This window comes from Dipodomys merriami, unplaced genomic scaffold, assembly GCF_024711535.1.
Source record: "Dipodomys merriami isolate MVZ:Mamm:240054 unplaced genomic scaffold, mDipMer1.0.p SCAF_19, whole genome shotgun sequence".
In the NCBI taxonomy this organism is placed as follows: domain Eukaryota; kingdom Metazoa; phylum Chordata; class Mammalia; order Rodentia; family Heteromyidae; genus Dipodomys; species Dipodomys merriami.
Window position 1 is genome coordinate 28,472,252 of NW_027203270.1, and position 22,749 is coordinate 28,495,000.

Below are 22,749 nucleotides of genomic sequence, written 5' to 3' on the forward strand. Positions count from 1 at the left end.
CTGGGCAGGAAAGTCTGTGAGACTCTTATCTCCAATAAACCACTCAGAAAATTGGAAGTGGCACCACAGTGGCTAAAGTGGTAAAGTTCTAGCCTTGAGCTGAATAGCTGAGGGACAGTGCACAGGCCCAGAGTTCAAGCCCCATGACCAAAACCAAACAAAAACAAAAGCAAAAACTCTCCAGTGAGCCAGATGCTGGTGGTGGCTCATGCTTATACTCCTAGCTACTCAGGAGGCTGAGATCTGAGGATCATGGTTCAAAGCCAGCCCGGGCAAGGAAAGCCCATGAGACTCATAGAAAAATCACCAGGGTTGCCTAAGGCTGAGGGCTTTGGAGGGAAATGGAGGGTGAATGCTAGTGTGTATAGGTTTCTTTTTAGGATGCCTCTTCCTGCCTCTTCTTTCCCTCTTTCTTTCCCTCCTATTTCTTTTCTTTCTTTTTTTTCTTGTCTGTCACGGGGCTTGAACTCTGTGCCTGGGTGCTGTCCCTCAGCTCTTCAGCTCAAGGCTAGCGCCCTACCACTTGAGCCACAGTGCTACTTCCGGCTTTTTTCTGCTTATGTGGTGCTGGGGAATTGAACTCAGGGCCTCATGCATGTAAGGCAAATGCTCTACCACTGAGCCACCTTCCTAGCCCTCTTCCCCTCCTATTTCTTTTCCAAGCACCAGCCTCACCAGGGGTCTTTAATTCCATTCTACAAATACCTTCCCACTCTAGAAGCTGGGCTGTTTCCTGGGACCAATCCCCACCACTTGCTTGATTGGCTGTTTCTTTTTTGGGGGGAGGGGTTGGTCGTGAGGCCTGGGCACTGTCCCTCATCTCTTCAGGTCAAGGCAAGCACTCTACCACTTGAACCACAGTGCCACTTCCAGCTTTTTTCTTTTTGCTTATGTGGTGCTGAGGAATCGAACCCAGGGCCTCATACATTCAAGGCAAGCGCTCTACCACTGAGCCACCTTCCCCAGACTCTGCTGTTTCTTTTTTTATACTTCTGGAATATATATATATATGTCGTGCATCTTGAACTTGGCCTAGGCACTGTACCTGAGCTCTTCAGCTCAAGGCAAGTGCTCTACCCTTGAGTCACAGCACCACTTCTGGTTTTCTGGTGGTTAATTGGAGATAAGAATCTCATGGACTTTCCTGCCCGGGCTGGATTTGAACCATGATCCTCAGATTTCAGCCTCCTGAGCAGCTAGGATTATAGGTGTGAGTCACCATCACCCAGCTTGTATTTTATTGTATTGTAAAGATGATGTACAGAGGGATTAGTTCTATGAGTAAGACAATGAGTATATTTCTCATTGAGCACTGTTACCCCTTCCCTTGTTGTTCTTCCACTATCCCTTCTCTCTCCCTTCTGGATTTTTTGTTGTTGTTGTTGGTTAATTAGAGATAAGAAACTCATAGACTTCCTGCCCAAGCTGGCTTCAAACCCTGATCCTCAATCTCAGTCACCTGAGTAGCTAGGATCACAGGCTGGCTGCTGATTTATTTCATCCTCCAACTCTTGGTTCACTTCCCAGCTCATCAAGCCTTTTCTTATTCCTTTATTCAAAGAGGGCTCCCCTAGTCACTCAGGAGTTCAGCATTCTATTATTTCATTGACAGAACTTTAATAGTTGGGTGCTTTTCGTTTGACTTTCCTCTTGGCCTGCAGGCTCTCCTGAGGGCTGGCACCATATTTGTTCAGTTCTCGTTGTACTCTGTAAGCCAAGCACAGCGTAGGCACTTGTAAATGTGTGTAGAATGGTGGATTTGATTAATGCTTTCTTATCCTTGGGGAGTGGTGGGGAGGGGGGGGGTCCTATAGCCAGGGTTCCAACCTGCCTCATAAGGGACTGGTCTCCCCTTTCTTCCTTCCCCTCAGGAGGCCTGTCTGCCAGCAGCTTCTTAATTATGCCTTAGTTGACTATAAATCTTTTTGTTAAATGTAATTGAATAATACACCTTTCGAATCATCACATTAACCTAGCATCCGCTGTGAGGTGGTAATTAAAGGCTTCCTAGAATCTCCCACTACTCTGAAGAGGACTGGCAGAGATAATCTTCCTCTAACCCCAAATGTGGTCTTACTGTCCTCAGAAAAGGTAGAGGTATAGGAGGCTGCCATAAGTCCCCCTCTAGGCTCCCCACTGAAAGCAGTGTCACTGCCCTGAGCCTAGCAGGTCCTCTGGGAGGAGGAATCTGCTATGGTCCTTCCCTTCATTCTCTCCTGAACTCCTGCTCAGAGCAGTCTCCGTTGGAAGGTCAGAAGAGAATTGGACAGGAAGGAGCAAATGCTCTTCTAGCACCTGGTATGAGTCAGGCTTTTCCCTATCAGTCTATGCAGCTGGCTAAGTATAGGTTCAGGAAAACAGTCAAGAAATATTCTGCAATGTGGTAGGGTAGAATTTAGTTGAAAAGCCAGAGTATCTTGGTTGTGGGTTTTTTTTTGTTGTTGTTCTTTTGGGGTCCGGTCGTGGGGCCTGAACTCTGGGCCTGGGCACTGTCCCTCAGCTCTTCAGCTCAAGGCTAGCACTCTACCACTTGAGCCACAGTGCCACTTCTGGCTTTTTTCTTTTTGCTTATATGGTGCTGAGGAATTGAACCCACGGCCTCATGCATGCAAGGCAAGTGCTCTACCACTGAGCCACTTTCTCAGTCCCTCCATTAGACTCTTATCTCCAATAAACTACTCAGAAAAAGCCAGAGTGACCCTGTGGCTCATGTGGTAGAGCACTAGCCTTCAGAACAAAGAGGCTCAGAGACAGGTGCTGAGGTCAAGCCCTAGCATAGTTAGATAGATAGATAGATAGATAGATAGATAGATAGATAGATAGATAGATAGATAGATAGATAGATAGATAGATAGATAGATAGATAGATAGATGATAGATAGATAGATGATAGATTGATAGATAAATAAATAAATCTGGGTTTTAGAACCTAAGTTCTTTCTTTCCTTTTTTCTTTCTTTCTCTTTCTCTCTCTTCTTTCTTTCTATCTTTCTTTCTTTCTTTCTTTCTTTCTTTCTTTCTTTCTTTCTTTCTTTCTTTCTTTCTTTCTTTCCTTCTTTCTTTCCAGTCCTGGGGCTTGAACTCAGAGCCTGCGCACTGTCCCTGAGCTTCTTTTGCTCAAGGCTAGCACTCTACCACTTGAGCTACAGCACCACTTCCAGCCTTTTCTGTTTATGTGGTACTGAGGAATTGAACCCAGGGCTTCATGCATGCTAGGCAAGCACTCTACCACTAAGCCATCTTCCAAGCCCTACAACCTAAGTTGTAGGACACTGATGGGGTGCCCTCAGACTAGCTGCTCCCTCTTTCCAGGACTCTAGTTCCTCAATGCTTCTGCTTTCCCAAGTCCTAACCCCTGAGTCATCCTTGACTATCCATACTTGATTTACAATGAACCTTGTCTGTTTCATCTTTGAAATAAATCCAGGATCCACTTAAAGGGCACAAAGCATTCCTCAACTTGTGTGACCATTACCCTACTCAATTTTGGACTTTTTTTTTTTTTTTTTAACGGTCGTGGGGCCTGAACTCTGGGCCTGGGCGCTGTCCCTCAGCTCTTCAGCTCAAGGCTAGTGCCCTACCACTTGAGCTACAGCGCCACTTCCGGTCTTTTCTTTTTGCTTATTGGTTCTGAGGAATCGAACCCAGGGCCTCATGCATGCAAGGCAAGTGCTCTACCACTGAGCCACCTTCCCAGCCCCTATTTTGGACATTTTTATCTAAAAAAACCTGTGCCCATAAATAGGTATTCTCCATTTCCCATCTAAGCCCCTAGTCCTGGACAACCAGAATGCTATGTTTGGTTGTTTGTTTTTTGTTCCAGTCCTGAGGCTTGAACTCAGGGCCTGGGCACGGTTCCTGAGCTTTTTTGCTCAAGATTAGCACTCTGCCACTTGAGCCACAGGTCCATTTCTGGCTTTCTTGTTAATTGTATATGAGAATCTCATGGGCTTTCCTGCCCAAGTTGGCTTTGAACCATGATCCTTAGATCTTCGCCTCTTCAATGGCTAGGCATGAGCCAACAGTGCCCAGTCAGAATGCTTTTTAAAATATTAAGTCAGGTATCATTTCTCTTTAGAATTCAAGATCCTAAGGCTGGGAAGGTGGCTCAGTGGTAGAGCGCTTGCCTTGCATGCCCGAGGCCCTGGGTTTGATTCCTCAGCACCACATAAGAAAAAAGCCAGGGGTGGCGCTGTGGCTCAAGTGGTAGAGTGCTAGCCTTGAGCTGAAGAGCTGAGGGACAGCACCCAGGCCCAGAGTTCAAGCCCCACAACCGGACCCAAAAAAAAAAAAAAAAAGAATTCAGGATCCTGAGATTGTACCTTTTCACTCAGAATGAAACCTGAAAGGTCCTAAACAAATTGCCTCCAAGATTCTTCTCTAGTTTCATCTCCTTCAACCCTATCTTCTCTTTTCTTTCCCTCCCCAAATGCTTCATGGTCTGGTTGTCTCCAGATGTCAGATCCGTCTCAGGTTTGTACTAAAACATTCTCTTCTCCAAAAGGCTTTTTCTGGCTATCCCATCTCAAACCAAAACCATATACCTTCTTTCCTCACCTCTTTCTTCCTTGCTGCTATTTTTTTAAACTGGGGTTGAACTCAAGGCTTTGGCCTTCTTAAGCAAGTACTTTATCAACAGATTCAGACCTATAGCCATCCCCTCCCTTTTTTATTTTCCCCAGGTAGGGTCTTGTGGTTTAGCCCAGGCCAGCCTTGAACCATGATCCTACTATCTCTACTCCCCAAGTGCTGAGATTATATTGTAAGCTGTCAAGCCTGCCTTCTGTTTCTCATTTTTAAAATCAGTATACATCATATTTAACATACTCTGTACTTTGCTATGAATTTATTATGTTCATGGTCTATCTCCTTTAGTGCCACTCTCATTCACAAACTCCCTGGGGAGTGGTTATTTTAGTAGCACTCTTAGCACCTAGGACAGGACCAATGGCAAGGACCCAGGATCTCAGAAATGTCATCCCAAGGCTAAGTGTGTAGCTCAGTGGTACATATCTACTAGCTTACATATCTTAGCTCATGTTCAGTAGACGAAACTTAGGGTTTCATCTCCAGCACCAAGGAAAAAAGTGGCATCCACTTTACAGATACAGGTGAATCTGTCTAGGGGTCCAGCTTTGAGTACCTGATTTTTTTTTTTTTTATTACAGTTCCTAGGACTAAACTCAGAGCCTCTTGTTTGCTAGGCAGGCTCTCTGCCACTTAAACCATCCTTCCCTTCCCTTTTTGCCTTGGTTATTTTCAAGGTAAGGTCTTGTGCTTTCTCATGTCACTGGGGATGACAGGCATACAACACTGCACCCCATCCATTGTGCTTCCTTAGTATCTGTGATAACAAGTCCACCCCTAACCCAGCCATTGGTTGAGATGGAGTCTGGCTAACTTCCTTTTGCTAGAGCTGACCTGGAACTATCCCTTGATCTCTTGCCTTTCAAGTACCTAGGATTATAGATTTGAGTAACTATGATGGTATCTCCTGTTTTCTTTTCATGTCCTCTCATTTTATTTCTTGTCTCCCTCCCCTGCCCATAAGCAGTTATTCACATTAGCTCCTGCAACTATAGACAAGTCCTTCCTTTTCTTTTTTCCCTAATCAGACCCTAGTTTTCAGATTCAGCCCTGGAACTTCAAATGGATGGTCTTTGGCAGCTTTTGGAAGGATCATCAGTCCCAGTCAAGCCTTCCAGGAGAAATGGTGCTCACTGTATACTTGAACTTGGACTGGGCCCTGTGTGAAGTGCTTTAGACTAGAGCTGTCTCATAGAACTTTCTGCATTGATGAAAATTTTCTATTTTAGACAATATGGTATCTGCTAGGTCACATGAAGTTATTAAGCATGTGAAATGTGACTGTGACTGAAGAAATGAATTTCAAATTTTATTTAAGTTCATTAATTTAAATTTAAGTAGACATATGTGGCCAGTGGCCTCCAATTGGGTAACAATTTAGACATGTATTTAATCTGTACAATTGTCCTAGGGTGGAGGTATGATTATCTTCATTTTATAGATGAAAAGTGGTTAACCAGGATGAGAATACAGGTGTTTCTTTTTCTTTTCTTTCCTTCCCCGCCCCCCCACCCCCTGGTACCAGGGTTTGAACTCAGGCCCTTGGGCTCTTTTTGTTTGTTTTGTTTTGCCAGTCCTGAGGCTTGAACTCAAGACCTGGGCTTGCCTAGCATTTAGAAGGCCTGGGCTCTATCTGATACCCAGATCTATGAAAGGAAAAAAGGACAGACAGATAGACAGAAGGAAGGAAGGAGGGGAATAAGGAAGGAAGGAAAGCAGGGAGGGAGGGAGGAAGGAAAGAAAGGAATAAGAGAGAAAGAGGAAGAAAGGAAAGAAGGAAAGGAATAAAGGAGGGAGGGAAGAAGGCAGGCAGGCAGGCAGGAAGGGCATCCCAAGGTGTCAGTCTATGCCTCCACTATCCCATCTGATTTCATGGTTCCTGCTCTCCCACTAACTCCAATGCACTGACTTCTCTGGATCCTTCATCCCTGTCTGCCTTACTTCCTGGGCATGGCCAGTGTCCACACCACTTTTTCACCTCCTCTTCAGATATTTCAAATGTCACCCTTTAAAACTGAGGCCTCATTGGTGGCTCACACATGTAATCCTAGCTCTCAGGAGGCTGAGATCTGATGATTGCCGTTTGAAGAGAGCTGGGGCATCACCCTGCCACCCCCACCCCAGTATAATGTTGTTTCTAAAACAGATATTTCTTGGGCAGGGTGAATCAGTTGAATCAGTGCTGCTCTAGGAACTTCTGCCTTTGCAGAAGCGAGGCTCAGACTCTTAACTGGAACCCCTTTGCTTCCAAAGCTCAAGTTCTTTCCCTCAAAGCCACTTCCCCTTATGCAAGTACCTCCCCAAATTCTTTCCCTTAGGTTGACCTTGGGCTGACCCAAAAGTCTTTGATAGGATGTTGAGGAATTTCACAGCTCCTTCCCTCTTTTAGGCAAAATCCTAGGTCTGCTCTGCAGACAGGTGGTGGTCCTGCTGGTCTCTTCTTTTTCCTCTCTGCTGAGGATGCCCTGGAGCAAGGGCAAGTGGGATAATCTGGTAACCTAGCTGCTCCAGCCCACTTTTGGTTATGCACCAATATTAAACCTAAGTAGACAGAATACCACCCCATCTCCTTATCCCTATCCCAGACCAGATGAAAAGGTGTGTCTTCACAGTGAAAAGCATGGGTGAGCGCTCTTCCCTTGAGCCAGCAATTTGAGGTTATTTGTGATGGCAGTTAGACAACAGCAAGGACTTGATCCCATCACAGCTGTGTGAGCCACAGAAGTTGGTCTACTTCTCTGAGCCTCAGCTTTCTCATGTACTAAATGGGGCTAACATAACTTACCTTGCAGTAGGGAGCTGGCTCACAGGAAGTTTCTCAGAGCAGCTTTCAGCTGAAACAGAAAATGGTTTCCTTCCTGGCTTCCCTACTCCAATCTCATCTCTACATCCTGCCAGAATTCTCTTTCTAAAACTTAGTAAACTCCTAGAAATTCCTCTAAAGTTCCCCCATTGCCTACCAGGATATAGCAAGTACAATGACTAAAAGTTCAGGCTTTGAGTCAAACCTGGGTTTGAAGCTTGGCTCTTGAACCAAGATACTTTAACATCTTTGAGCCCCAGATAAGTCATCTGAACAATGGGATAACAGCACCTGCTTTATGTGGTTAGTGCAATAAAGTAACAAGCAATTGATACAAAGCCATTGGCACATTGGAGATGGTAGCTGGGTAAAGTAATAGCTCCTGAGTATGGCAGGCAATGAATCTGTAGGAATTAGACAACAGGGAGGACCTCCCAACTTTCAGAGCAGGATTGTCAAAATGAGGCACCTGGCCTGCCTATCCAACCTTGTTTCTGCTACCCTCCACAAGAATAGAGCAACAATGCTTCAACCATGTATTACTCACTGGGCTCCATGCTGAGATTTCTGTACCTTTGATGAGCTGTTCCTATTGCCTAGAATGCTCTTTCATTCCTCACTCACCTAGCAAACTCCTACTCATCAGTTAAGACCTAATTTAAGCCTCCTTGGGCTCCACTATCCATTGGACAAGAGCCATAGGCCTCAAAATCAGCCTGCTTGAATTGGAAACCCAGTTCTGCCATATTCTAGCTGGGTAATATCAACTGAGTTACTTTACCTGGGCCTAAGTTTCCTGATCTAAAGAAAGGGTATAACTGCAGAGCAATGGTGGCTCAGGGTGAGATTTGAGGATCAAAGTTTAAAGGTAGGCAGGGCAGGAAAGTCCCAAGCTTATCTCCAATTAACTACCAAAAAAGCCAGAAGTGAAGCTGTGGCTTAAGTGGTAGGGTGCTAGCCATGAGCAAAAAAGCTCAAGGACTACTTGGGCCCTGAGTTCAAGCCCCAGGACAGGCATGCAGGTGTGCATGTGCGCACACACACACACACACACACACACACACACACACACAAGAATGAGTTTGATAATAATAGTACTTACCTGAGAAGATTGTTAAGATTAAATGACTTAATATGTATAAAGAATGTGTTCCCAAATTGGACCCATTGCAAATGTCAGGATTGGGAAAACTGACATTTCAGCTTCTTTAGACTTCCAGGATGGGCCTCCATTTGCACATCTGTCTCCCCTAGCAAGGCGGAGAGTTCTGAGGACTGGGGCTTGGACTGATTCAGTCCCTGTAGTACAAGGCTGGCACAGAGTGGACACTTGGCCTCTTTGCCAGGAGAGACAATTATGAATGCTCTCAAGGGCTTTGTAAGGACCTTTGTCAGGACCTGTGGTAAGTTCTAATGTATACTTATATATGTTCCTGGTATGAGCTGAATCCTAATGTTCTTCCCATTTTACAGATGAAAAAACTGAGGCTCACAGCTAAGCAATCAAGTAGCAGAGGTTCACCCTAAGGCATAGCTGACTCCAATCAACCCCAATGAGCTTTAGTTTCCTCATATATAAAATAGGGATAGCTGTTCTTCCTACAGCTTATAAATGTAAGAGATTACAAGAACAGGGTTCATATCTCCCTTATGAACTTAAAAATGAATGCTTTAGGACCAAAACAACTTTTCTGGGAGGTAAAACTGAGTAGCTGAGACCAAAATGGCCCAGTGCCCCATTTCACCTCTCTCCCTGGGGTTTGTCTGGAGCCCAGGGCCAATTCTGCAACCTTTCCCTTTCCTGGGCCTACTGCCAGCCCCTCCACCCCTTTCCCCCACCAACCCTACTGAAAAACAATGGTGGGCAGGCCCAGCCTTTGTGTGAAGGGTCAAGCCAGTTAATCTTAGGCTGGGTTGGGGAGGGGCCAGTAGGGATCGGGAAGGGAGTGGGCTGGGGAGTCTGAGGATGGAGGACGTTGGAGGCAGGGGGCCTGAGAAGTAAAAGCTTGAAACAGGCTTTGGGGAGCATTTCCTCCGAATGTAGATTTGAGCTCCTATTAAACTTGCCAAAAATTTGTGTTAGCTAATGGATTCTTAATTCTGTCTAAAATGAGAGAGGGAAAATTATGCCATTCATCTTGTATTGGTTTGAAATTACATCTGACACCTAATCGATCATACTGTGGAACATTAACTCTTTGGAAGAGACCCAACTTTTTCTCTCTCCCTCGCTTTCCAGGGCTCTGGAGCCGCCCCCACCCGATTCCTTCTTTTGTATTTCATTAACTAAGCAAAGCTCTAGCTGTCTCTAGTGGGTTGAGGGGTAGAGGCTGGGGGAAGGGTTCCTCTGAATCAAGGGAGATAATCAGGTGCCCCAATCTTTTGCCCATAACCAGAGCCCCCACTTCCAACCTTCAAGTGACCTCCTCTCTCCTGCTTTTCCCATGCATCCTGAGATACAAAAACACACAACTGAAGGCCTTGGGGTATGGGGTGACCTCAGAGCCACCTTGGGGGCACCAGGGAGAGGCGGGGAGCCAGGCAAAGCTGGGCTAGCACCTGGGGCTGGGCAGGAGCTGGGGGGGGGTTCACCTGCCACTGATGTGCCTGGCAGATGGGTGAGGAGGAGGAGGGCACATGACAATAGATTTGCCTCTGGGGATCCCGATAAGCTCTGACTGAAAACCCCAACTCCAGACCTGCTCTTCCAGGAAGATTTTCTGGCAGCAGGGAGAATCTACTGGAAGCCGCCAGGCCTGGGCTAGGATCCTGGCTTCACTCCTGACAAGCTGTGTGACCTTGGGTAAGTTATATAATGCTTCTGAGTCTCAGTTTCCTTCTCTGTCAGAACAGAATAACACATGAGACAGGTCTGGAGGACTGAATACATAATCCAGGTAAAACTGGGACAGAGCCCATCACCTGGCACGCCACAGTGCAGATAAAGGTGACAAGTGAGAATTCAGATCTCTGGTCCTTTCCTATTTCTGTTGCTTCCCTGTTCTTCCTCGCTCTCTTCTGCCCTCTCACCTTCAACTCCTTGGTTTCTGCCCCAAGGAAGATCAAGGGCTAAGAACCTAGGAGGTGGGTGCCAGCAAATGCTTTCCCCAAAGAGGGCACCTAAGGTGTCCGAGGCACCCAGAGTCTCTGCAGGATTCCTGGCCTTCTTCCTGGAATTCCTCTTTCTCCTTCAAAAATTGTGGGAGACTATCTCTGCATGAAGAACTGTCTGAGTACCCCCTACCCTGCTCAGAGGTGAAGAGGTCTCCTGAGGAGTTTGAGTTCTAGGAGGTAAGACCAGGAGGACGGGTTACTCCATTTGAGCCTGTGGAGTCCAAAGGACTACTGTCCTCAGTTTGAGAAGGAGTGGATTGGATTTCATCTTTTAAGAGCAAGGGGGATGGGCAAAGGGAAATGGAGGGAGGACAGGGATATCACCTCTACTCTTATTTCCTAGAGGTACTATGGCTTCTCCCTTAGCTTGGCTCCTGGCCCTGGGTGATTACTGAAGGAATGTGGCATGTAGCTGGCCTCTGGTACAGAAGAGAAAGGGGGAGCTACTGCCCTTTTTCATGGCAATTCTCATAACTCAGCACCTTTTCAGTATAGACTTCACTCTCAAAAAACACCCACAAGCGGGCACTGTTGGCTCATGCCTGTCTGTAATCCTAGCTACTCAGGAGGCTGAGATCTGAGGATCACAGTTCAAAGCCAACCCAGGCAGGAATATCTGTGAGTTAACCTCCTGAAAACTGAGAGTGGCGCTGTGGCTCAAGTGGTAGAGCACTAGCATTGAGCTGAAGAGATCGGGGAAAGTGCCCAGGACTAGAGTTCAAGATCCACGACCGACCAAAAAAAAAAAAAAAGCATCCACAAATACCCACATAAATAAATGTGCATGGGAAAAACTCATGCTGGTTTAACAAACTGGCTAAGGTCATACAGGGAAGTATGAGCTCCTATCACAGATTTATCTCAAGCACAGGAAAGTATGGCCTAGTAGGAAGTATGAAGGAGCCTCAAATGAGGGATTAAGAATTGTGGGTAAGGGGCTGGGAAGATGGCTGAGTGGTAGAGCGCTTGCCTTTCATGCATGAGGCCCTGGGTTCGATTCCTCAGCACCACATAAGCAAACAGAAAAAAAAAAGCCGGAAGTGACACTGGCTCAAGTAGTAGAGTGCTAGCCTTGAGCTGAAAAGCTGAGGGACAGCGCCCAGGCCGAGTTCAGGCCCCACAACCGGACCAAAAAAAAAAAAAAATTGTGGGTAAATATCATGCAGCACCCTCATTTTGCAAAAGAGGAACCAAGTACTCAGAAAGGGGCATATAATAGGCCAAGGTTACAGGTGAAGCAGAATAGCCAAAAAACCTGGGCCTTTGATGTACCAGAACCTGGAAGGGCCTGAAGTTTTGAAGCAGTGAGAACTGCTTTCCCTAAGGACACAGAAGAGCAGAGGGGGATGAGAAAGTTTTTTTAACTCCCTCTCTCCTGCAACACACATACAAACACACAACAGCAGGAAATTTATTTCCAAATGTCCCTTTCTCTGGGGAGCTCACTGTTTCCCAGGAGACGCCCGGTGGAGATGTCCCTTCCTGCCAGCCTTCCTGGCAGCCACTAGGCGGCCCTGGCTTTCTCTTCTGCTTGGAGATGCTGCAGTGAGGGTCCCACGTGGTTTGTATTAATAGGAAGTGGAGCTGAGGGCTGCAGGCATTGATGATGGGGCAGGTCAGCCAGGGGTAGGTGGGCAGCCAGGCCAGTGAGGAGACTGAGGCAGCTGCACATTGAAGCAGGACCACTCTGATCAAGGGTCCAGGGCAGCTTGGCAGGTCTAGACACATGTACTGACCTGAAATCTGATTACTAGAGGAAAAATATCCTTTCAAACTGTATTGTTTTTTTGTTTTCTTTCCCCTTGAATATAAAAATAATAAATAATTATTGTAGAAACAGGTAATCCAACAAAATGAACAAAAGCCTCAGGCTCAAATTTTAGGCTCCCTCCTCCCCTACTTTTCTCCCATAGGAAAGTAATTAAGTTTGTTTGAAAAGTACAAGAGTGCTGTAGTCAGGAGGATGGGGATGGAATGTTCTAGAACCTGAGAGGTCCTCCTGCAGCACACACTCCTATAATATTGGAGAGACTGCTGTGTGCATCTAGCTGTTGGCCAGCATGTCAGTGGTTTCAAAGTGGAGGTCTTTCTACCCAACCTGTGTCCATTCACAACACTCTCACCTCCTGGGTGTATCATGATCCTCAGTGGAGTTACCCAGTAAATATGGAGTGGAAGAATTTGAAATAAGTAAGGATCAGGCTGAAAGGCAGACACCAAGTTGCAAGTGACCTTCACTTCAATCATGTTCACAAACAAAAATTGCCACAGGTCTAGAGAAAATGGCCTCAAATTCTCCAACAATTTCCATTTTCTTAGGGACAAGGGAAACGAAATGTTAAGAGTTCCTCAGACAGGGCCAAACCCATGTAGGAAATTCTCATGTCTGGCCCTTACACAAGACAGAGCTAAGTCACTAGGGGGAGACTGTCAAGGCTTGAAGGCAGGGACAGGAGTGGTAGAGGCAGATGTGAATTTCGCAGTTTTGCCCTTCTACATCCAATTTGATTGGATGTCTTCAGATCATCGTTCAGTTATGAAGGGATTTAAACAGATGGAGGAGACTCACCTCCCTCAAGGGATCCACCCCAAACCATACCGGGATGGAGACCCAGCCCTTCAGGTCCTGTTCTTCTTGCCAGAGAACTTAGGTAGGAACTTGCCACCAACACGTGTACATTATCATTCCATTTAACCATGGGTAAAAGGGAAGCCTTAACCCCATTGTACAGAAGAACAAGGCTAACAATGGTGACGTGACTTGCCCAGATCACAAACCAAGTGACGGAAGGAAGAAGACATTGCAATCTCAGGCTCCCAGAGGCTTTCCACCAAGGTCCCAGGCCTTGGTTGGGATTCTGGGGACTGGTCCTTCTCCTCATAGAGGTCCCTGGCCTCCCTTGGAGCTCAGATTCATGCTGGATGTCCTGTGTTGTCGAGGCAGATCTCATGGCCTCTTCCCCTGAGAAGTATACTTAGGGTCTCCGAGGAGGGCCGTGATGGAGACACGTGTCACTTGGCCTGGGCCTTGTGATCCATGCTCTTCGGAGTTGCGACCTTTCCGTTTTGCCTGTGCTTGTTCTTCTCTCGACGTTCCTGGTCCATCACCGTGCCCCCTTTGTCTGCCCCAACCTGGCCATATTCTCCAGGAAAAGGCCCAAAAACCTCTGCAGCGGGGCCGGCCTCTGGAGCAAAAGCCATCGAGCCAAAGCACGGCTCCGCTTCGCCTCCCAGCCCTCCCTTCCCGCCCTGCCCGGCCGGCCGCGGCGGGGAACCCAGGGCCCGCAGCCCCGGCGGCGGCGGAGGGCAAGGGCCGCGGAAGGGGCTCGCAGATGCCGCCTCCGCCCCCCCCCCTTTTCTTGGCCGGGGCCCCCACGGTGTCGGGGAGCAGGAGGAATCAATCAGGATAATGAAGCCGCAGCCTGCCACGCACCGCGGGGGCACTGAGAAGTGGGAGCCGGTGCCAAGTCCGCCAGACGGTTCGGAGGAGCCGAGCCCGGCGCGGCCCGGCGGCGGCGGCCGCGGCGGCGGAAACCCGGAGCCCGCCCGCGAAGGCCGGACGCCGCTCCGCGCAGGCCCCTGGCAACCGCGCCTTGGCAACCGGACGCCCGGGAGAAATCTTAAAGCTGCAGCGCGTCCTTTCTCCGCCGTGCTACCTCGGCTGTCCGGACCCCAGAGCGAACAGTCCTTCGAAGGAGGGTTGGTGGTGGTGGGTGTCAGCACTGGGGATCTGACTCACCCCCACACTCGTTGATCAAATATATATTGAGCCTGCCTGCCCGGGAACGGGCAGCGATTACAAAAATGAGCAAGATCCTGCCAAGAGAAGTTCACAGTCTAGCGCACAAGGCAGACCACACTGGCTGAGGTGAGCAGGATTATTCAGAATGAAGGGGTTTTGGCTGGAGGGCTGAGGGGCTGTGATAAAATATTCCTGCAGCACCTGCCTTACTCCAAGCCCCTGCCCCCCCATTGTGTTCTTCCCCCCCCCCATAGCCATGTGAGAGGGGCACTCTCATTGCCACCACTATCTATCCCATTTTAAAGATGAAGAATTAGAGGCCCAGAGTGTTGAAGGGACTTGGCCAAAAATCTGGACTTACTTTTTGGAGAATCCAGGACTAGGTCATAGGTCTTCTGATCCCCGCCAGTTTTCATTGTGCATGTCTAGAAGGTCAGAGCTAAATGAGGATATGTAATAGAAATTGTTAACAGGTGTGGCAGGAGAAAGGGTAGCTGAAGGAAGAGATGGCAACTTCACTCTTCTACTGCCCGCTGACCTCACCTTGTCTGTCGCTGTCTTCATGAGCAGGACTGGATGCCGGCAGAGGGCTCGATGAGGTGACCTCCAGATGTCCCTCTGGTTCTGTGATTTGATAGCTCCTGTCTGAAGACTAGGCACTCTGCCACCATTCTGGGCAGCAGTAGTTGGCAGGGGGCTGCAAACTGGGGTGATTCCAGGCTCCTGCAAAAAAAAAGGGGTTCAGGGTTGGTGGAAGAGGATTAGAGGAGTGGTAAGACTGCTTGGCAAAAGAAAGCTTGAGTTCATATCACTAGGAAAGCCTGGCCTCAGGTTCCCTTCTTGTGCACCTTTCTCCTTCTTTATTTTTTTGCATGTCCATTCAGGCAAAAGCATCTGTGCCAATGTCTGAGTTAGGCTCAGAGGCTGTTGGTGAGACAAAAGCATACTGGTTCTGGAACCAAGCTCATTTGGTTTCTAGTTCTATCATTTACTAGCTATGAGACCTTTGGTAGGTGACTCAATCTCAGTTTCCTTGGCTTTAGAATAGAGCCATTAATATCTACTTTTCAGGGTTATTCTAAGATTTAGGTGAGAACAATGTCTGCCATGTTTGGTACATGGAGATACTTAATAACTGGCAAACATTTAAATGTCCTTGCTTATTTTGGTAGTCTGATTATATTCCTAAAGATATATTCTCAGAACCTGTGAATGTTACCTTAGCTGGAAAGAGTTTTTGTAGATATAATTAAGAATATTGAGCTGACGAGATTATTCTGGATCATGTGGGTGGGCTCTAAATGCCACCACAGGTGTCCTGAAAAGAGAGGAATGTCTGTAATCTTAGCTACTAGGGAGGCTATGGCCAGAAGATTCCAGTCTGGGCCAGTCTGGGCAATTTAGTGACACTGTCTCAAAATAAAAAGTTTAGTGTACTGGGGATGTGGCCCAGCATCAGAGTGCTTGTCTAACACGTGGGCAACCCTGAGTTCAATCCTAATTATATGATGGGGGGGGGAAGGAGGGAAGAAGAGAGGGAGGGAGGAGGACAGAGGGAGAGAGAGAATAAGCCTAAAGATTAAAAGGTGATGTGAAGAGGAAGGCAGAAAACTGGTGTGACTAGCCCACAGCAAAGGGATTCCAGTAGCCACTAGGAATGGATTCTCCTGTACAGCCTCCAGAAAGAGTAAGTTCTTGCTGATGCCTTGATATTTGGCCCAGAGAAGTGAATGTTGAAACTTTGGCCTTCAAAAATGTGAGAAAGTGAACTTGGTTTTTGTTTGTTTGTTTGGCCAGTCCTGGGGCTTGAACTCAAAGCCCAGGAAACTGTCCCTAGTACTCTACCACTTGAGCCATACTGCCACTTCTGGCATTTTCTGTTTATGTGGTATTGAGGAATTGAACTTAGGGCTTCGTGCATGCTAAGCAAGCACTCTATCACTGAGCCACATTCCCAGCCATTTCTGTTGTTTTAAGCCACCAACATTGTGATCATTTGTTACACAGTAGCTTTAAAAAAATGAATATACTTACACTCACAATTCAGTCTTGAACAAAACTAAAAATTCATGGTCTAATGGGAAGAGAGAAACTGCACCCAGGCACTCAGGAGTGAGGCATCTTGTCACAAGGGAGTGGAGGAGAAAAGGCTGTTGCAGTCAGAGTTTAGTCAGATGAAGCGCTAAAGCACAAGAAGGGCATTCTGGACAGAGGAAACAGTGAGGGTGAAGGCATGGGATGAGAGAGAGAGAGAGACCACTGCCTTTGAGAAATTGCCTATGCTTGGGATGGCATGTGTGTGTGGGGGGGTGTAGGGTGGTATGACAAAATTGAGGTGGGTAGCTGGGGCAAGAAAGCCAAGGGCTTTGACTTCCACCCTAGGATTGACTTAACCCTTCCACCCTATGCTAGCACTGGGTCCCAGAACAAAGAACCCTACACTGTTAGCATTGGAAAAATACCTTAGACACCATCCAATATAGGGAAACTGAGGCCCACAGTAAGGAAAGTGAGTCCATCTAGGGAATAAGCTAGAAGCACAGGTCTCTCTCCTTAGCCTGACTGTCCCATCCTCTGGGGGTATCAGAGATGCTGCTTAGAAGTCCCTTGGGAATCCACTTCAAAAATCAGAGGCTTAGTGGTCTCTAAACAAAGAAGGTATTGTTTGCATATTATTTACATGTTGCTAATTAAATGAGAGAGGCAGATTCATTCAGCCTTTCTTCATATCCTATCTTTTTTTTTTTTTTTTTTTTGTCCTGGGGCTTGAACTCAGGGCCTGGAAACTGTCCCTGAACTTCTTTTGCTCAATGTTAGCACTCTACCACTTGAGCCAAAGCACCACTTCCAGCCTGAGGAATTGAACCCAGGGCTTGCAAGCACTCTACCATTAAGCAACATTCCCAGCCCTTCATGTCTTATCATACATTAAGTTGTTCATCCATTGGCTGGAGGTGTGGCTCAGGTGGTAGAGCACCAGCCAAGGAGAGGAAGTGTCAGCTGACAAGTTTGAGTCCCAGGCTCAGGAAAAAGAAGTTCAGGAGTTTATTCTCATGTATTTCATTACCTCAACACCTTCTTCCAGAAAGTTAGCACAGGCCTCAAGTTCCCTTCCCAGCTAGCCCTAACTCAACCCATATAATGTTGCTTGGTGGTCTTTAGTTTATCTAGTCTGGGTGAAGGATGTTGGAGCAACTTATAATGGAGAGACAAGTGAGGCTCTTTTTAGCTCAAACTTTCCTCTAGGAATGGGTAACAGTTCTGTTTTCCTGTAGCCCAAGAGCCATCTGAATGGGGCTATGGGAGTGGAGGAGGGGTTCCTTGGGGGATCTAGTAGGCAAGTGCCAGCTGCATGCCCCAGGCCCTGCCCCAAGCCTCTTGGCTGGCAGCCACACTAGCTCCTGGAAAAGCCATTTTCTTTGAGGGAGGAGGAACCTTAGGGAAGATCTGGGAGCATCCCTTGGTGTAGCAGCTTAGGGTTAGGTTGAGGTCACCATGTGAATTTCTGTGGATCCCCCAATAAGAACAGCATATCCAGATTCTTGAGGCTAACAATCCAAAAAAGTGGGCAGGCACTCAACAAATATCTTCTGAAAATGAGAGGCCACTTGGAAGGAGAGGGGATCACAAAGAGGCACAGATTCCGCCTTTCTCGATTCTGATTAGCCTCCTTTTCCCTTTGAGACCAAGGCGGTGCCCAGCATGCATCCCAGGTGAGATGTCTGAGCCTGTCATCTGTTGGTCACCAGAGGAGGCACCACACTGTGGCTAAGACAGGTGCAAAAGTTGACCTCAGGTGCCCCTGCCCCAATCCTGGCAGAAAAACTGCAGGGTTCCATCACCACAGCTGACTCAAGGTAGCTGCCAGGAGCTATGAATTTAAGATCCATGGAAAAACCTGGGCCATAGTTCATGCTAATAATTTGCTAAAGCCAGTGTGTTCCACACTAGGATAGTGGACTAAATGTGGGAAGAAAGAGGACTGTCCTGAATATGAATAACTCCTGTGTATAGCTCACACATATGAGTTTTGTGGACACACCCTGTAGGGTGTGTCCTAACCAAACTACACACACAGCTGTGTACACACATCTGCATGTGTTCAACTGTATGGTGTGTATGAGTGTCTTCATGGAATTCAACCTTGCCTCCTCTGTAGAGCAAGGTCTTCTTGTTTTTTGTTTGTTTGTTTTGTTTGGTGTGTATGTTACATTTTTGTTTTTGTAAAACAGGAAGTGAGGAATGAATGGTTTCACCATTTATAGCTCTGCTTCCTTGTCTTTCATTTGGCTTGGTCTTGAGTGGGGGACCCCAGTTCCTTACTAGTCTAGAGGTCCCCAACTTGCAACAATTCTTGTCCCAGTAACTCCGTCTTCTGCTGGTATGTTTCATGCCATCACTTTACCTAGTGTCCAAATCAAAGAGAGAGGTGGGAGGAATTTGTGGTAAGACTGTGGGTGTGGGAGGAGGAAGGGTAGATCAGATACTGTTAGATTTTGCCTGGGTCCCCTTGGAGCACTGCTGCTCATTTAAAATTCCGATTTAAAGCCGAGCGGCTCTTTAAATTTCCACATTAGCATGCCGCCCTGATGCCAGGCCAAGATGTTGGGATGGATTTGGCAGGAACGCCTCCAACAGCAGCAAGCAGCAGCATTTGCCAGCAATAAAACAACGCATGAATAAAAGAAGGCCGCTTGGCAACAGCAGCAGCCCAGGTAGCTGGGTAAGCCCAGGAGGAGGCTCTCATGTGAAGGGACTCAGAGGTATGAAGGCCTGTGAGGGCATGTGTGAGTACAGACCTCTGTGGCTCTCTGGGCCACTACCCATAATCTGTACCTGCAGTGGAATTTGGGGTGAGGGCCTAGGCAAGATCAAGGTTTCTCCCTTGTGCCTGTCTCCTTCCCTCCCCCCAGGGCTAGCTTCTTGGAGGGGACAGATGTCGCCTTTGATGAGGACACAAGGACTTGGCCTGCAGCCTGAGTTGTCCTGTTTTATTAGGGGCTCAGAGAACAGGTGGGGTCAGAGAGAGCAACATTGCCCAGAATGACTTCCAGATCCATGACCTAGATGCTGAAGGAGACTTTCAAAGGATGGGGACTGGGTGGGACACTGCTGTGAGAACTGGGAGATGCTCTGGACTGGGAGCTTAGCAACATCTGTGTGCTTGGATGTTATGAATGGGGAGTGGCCAGGGAGAACTGAGTTACCAGGCCTGGCTTAATCTTAACTCCCTACAGACTTGGTGGTGTTATTTGAGGTCAGTCAGCAAGGGTGATCAAAGGAGTTCAGGTAGGGGCATTGGGCTAGAGGCTAGGTACCTCCTAGAGGTCATTTTGTACATCTCTTGTTTCCTAGGTCTGGAGAGAGCACCCCCCCAAGAACTCGCTGTTTCTGGATCCTGTGGTTCCTCTGCTCCAGTCACCTGGCTGAAGCTCAATATTCAGATCCCTGGGTATTTCAGGAGCAAGTAACATGTTCTGCTTCTGGTAAATGTCTATCCTTCCTATTCAGTAAAATCATCTCTACCCCCAAAGCCCCGGGAAAGAGGACTGAGGAAATAGAACAGAAGAGTTTTTTGTTTTGTTTTGTTTTTCTTTGCCAGTTTTGGGACTTGAACTCAGAGCCTTGGCACAGTCCCTGAGCTAGTACTCTATCACTTGAGCCACAGCACCACTTCTGGCTTTTTATGTTTATGTGGTACTGAGGAATCCAACCCAGGGCTTCATGCATGGTAGGCAAGCATTCTACCACTAAACCACAGTCCCAGGCCAAGAGGGATTTTCTTCAGAGTACCCTCCCTTCTAACTGTCCTCTCATTAAGCTCACGTAAGTAATTTCAGGCCTCTACATTGGGAAAAATTACAACTTTGAATTCTCAGTCCTTGGAGAGCAGAAAGGTAGGGCTAGGCTCTGGAAGATCAGAGCTTGAATTGGTCTTGTCCTTATTCTTATTTATTTTTGTTGCCAGTCCTAGGGCTTGAACTCAAGGCCTATGGGGGGGGGTGGTGTCCGGTCGTGGGGCCTGATCTCTGGGCCTGGGCGCTGTCCCTCAGCTCTTCAGCTCAAGGCTAGCACTCTACCACTTGAGCCACAGCGCCACTTCCAGCTTTTTTCTTTTTGCTTATGTGGTGCTGAGGAATCGAACCCAGGGCCTCATGCATGCAAGGCAAGCGCTCTACCACTGAGCCGCCTTCCCAGCCCAATGCCTAGGAACTTTTTGCTCAGGCTAGCACTATACCATTTGAGCCACAGCTCCATTTCCAGCTTTTTTTTTTTTTTTTGTGGTTAGAGATAAGCCCAGGCTGGCTTCAAAATATAATCCTTAGATCTTAACTGAATAGCTAGTATTACAGGCATGAGCCACCGGTGCCCAGCTCTGATGTTTCCCCCCCCTCCCCCAGCATAAATGAATGGTCTAACCTCCCAGGTAACTGTTTCATGTACCCTGCCCATACATTGTGGTGAGGGAGTAATGAAGAAGCTGAGTTTAGGCTAGAGATGTCTCTTATTCATTTATTTAATAAATATTTGCCAAACAACTATTTTATGCTAGGCATTATGCTGGGCACTAGTAGCATACTGAACTGTCTGTGATGAACACAGACAAATGTGGTCACTGCCCTCCTGGAACTTTGCATACAAGCAAACAAAGACAGTTATTCAAATGGCTGCACAAGCAACTGTGAAATTACTATGCTAAGAGCTGGAAAGGAAGACATATAGTGCTAGGAACATGCAAAATTGATGGACTTGAGTCTATGGAGTAGAGTAAGTTTGCAAAAGCGGAGAAGGCGCAGCCTGAGGGCAGAACAATTGGCAGAGTCATCACAGAATCAGAAGGGGAAATGGTCAGCTGTCCATGCCGCTGAGGGCTCCTGAGACACTATTTGCCCTGACTCCTTCCTCAATAGTTGTGACTACAGGTATGGAAAGGCTCTGGCATTGTGCCTGGCTCACAGTTGGTGCTCTGTAATGTTAGTTCCCTTTCTCTTCCCCAAGCTGAGCCTCCCTCCAGAGACCCCAGCTTTCTTGAACAAAGGAGTTGTACAGGCTTAGCTCCCTCTGTCAACTCAGGACCCCAAACTCCACCCATCCAGTCCTTAGTGAAAGGCCCCAGGCCTTTCCCTGCCTTTTCATTTCACTTAGAGCCCAACTATTCCCTACCCTACTTTATCTTTTGCACTGGCCTTCCATAAGGAGGGGATGGGGTCTTGGTCTCAGAGAAAGATGCTATTCTGGCTGTTTCTGGGACTGGGCCTTAGAAAGGAGTTGGAATCCTCAGTGGCTCCCAGGGCTGCCTGAGGGTGAATCTGAGTGTCTTAGGTGGGGAGAGGGAGTAGTGGGGAGATGGGGGGGTGCCTATCCACCCAAGGCGGCGTAGAGCCCAGAGCCTTTTCCATCGCAGACACCCCATCTGTCTCCTACAGAAGGCATGGGTTGGAAGAGGTTTGGAGAAGGGGGGTATAGTGGGTGAAATCGTACGTCTGTGAGCTAGCATGATGGCAGTGAAGGTGCTGGCCAGGGAAAGGGGTAGAGGATCAGTAGGGAGGTGTAAGCATGGCTGCTGTCTTTGCTGCTGGTGGCTACAGGTCTGGGGTTGGAGTAAGAGTAAGGAGGAAAGATAGGGGTACTATCATATGACTCCCAATTGCTTAATTTTTTATTTGGATTTCTAACTCATAGCCCCACAGACCAGAGGACAGAGCTGTGCTGACTAGAGCTGTGCTGAATTCATGACACCTCCTTTTCCTCAGCAATAAGGTCTTTTTCATACATTAAAATAATATTGGTAGGGTTGGGGTTGGCTCAAGCAGTAGAGCACCTGCCTAGCAAGCGCACAGCCAAGTTCAAACTCCAATACCACCAAAACAACAACAATAAATAGTATTTGAATAAAACTTGACAAGTTTTCAGCGTGTACTTGTTCATGTGACTTTAATTGATCCTACTGAAGTCCAACAAGGTAAATATCAGTGCTCTATGTGGTGTACAAATCTTGTAACAAGAATTTTAAAAGACTAAGTACATAATAACCCAGAACACAGGAGAGTAAGAAGAGAGGAACTTACCACTAACACTGTTAGCTAAGGACTTCCTTACTCCTTGGACAAGCTCTGCTGGTACAACCTTTAGGAATGATAATATACAGCTCCCACTATCAGAACAGTGTGGTTTCTGGTGGACAGAATTCCTTCCTAGTGACCAAAAACCTTTGGGAGAACTTCCTTTAGCACAGCCCCCCACCCCCACACCACTAACACCATACCAACAGATATATGAAAAGAACTAGGACTGGAAATGGTCTGAAACCAGCGGCAGCAGGAAAGAGTGTGGAGAGAGGAAAGTGCAACTGTTGGAGTGCCCTCCAGGTTTACCCCTAGGAGCCCCTGTAGACACCTCCTTCCCAAATATGGTCCCACAACTTCCCTTGATCCTCTAGCTTCTTCCAGTCTTCTACTCTTCCCTATTCAGAAGTTCTTCAAATACAACCTTTCCGCATGCT

General features: G+C 47.4%; 1 protein-coding gene across 6 annotated transcripts in view; it reads right to left on the minus strand.

The window, feature by feature from the left end:
- Positions 1-1,581: 1,581 nt before the first annotated feature.
- Positions 1,582-22,749, minus strand: part of Cdk12 (cyclin dependent kinase 12) — a 132,597-nt gene continuing 111,429 nt past the window's right edge. For 4 of the 6 annotated variants that reach the window (XM_070028169.1, XM_070028167.1, XM_070028165.1 and 1 more), the window contains 3 exons: positions 14,790-14,969; positions 14,608-14,685; positions 13,180-14,320 (listed from right to left, as the gene is read on the minus strand). The gene's annotated coding sequence lies outside the window, so the exon portion shown is untranslated. Of the gene's footprint in view, positions 1,708-7,372; positions 7,422-13,179; positions 14,321-14,607; positions 14,686-14,789; positions 14,970-22,749 lie in introns of those variants that run through there. The other 2 variants (XM_070028163.1, XM_070028162.1) reach the window with 2 other exon arrangements.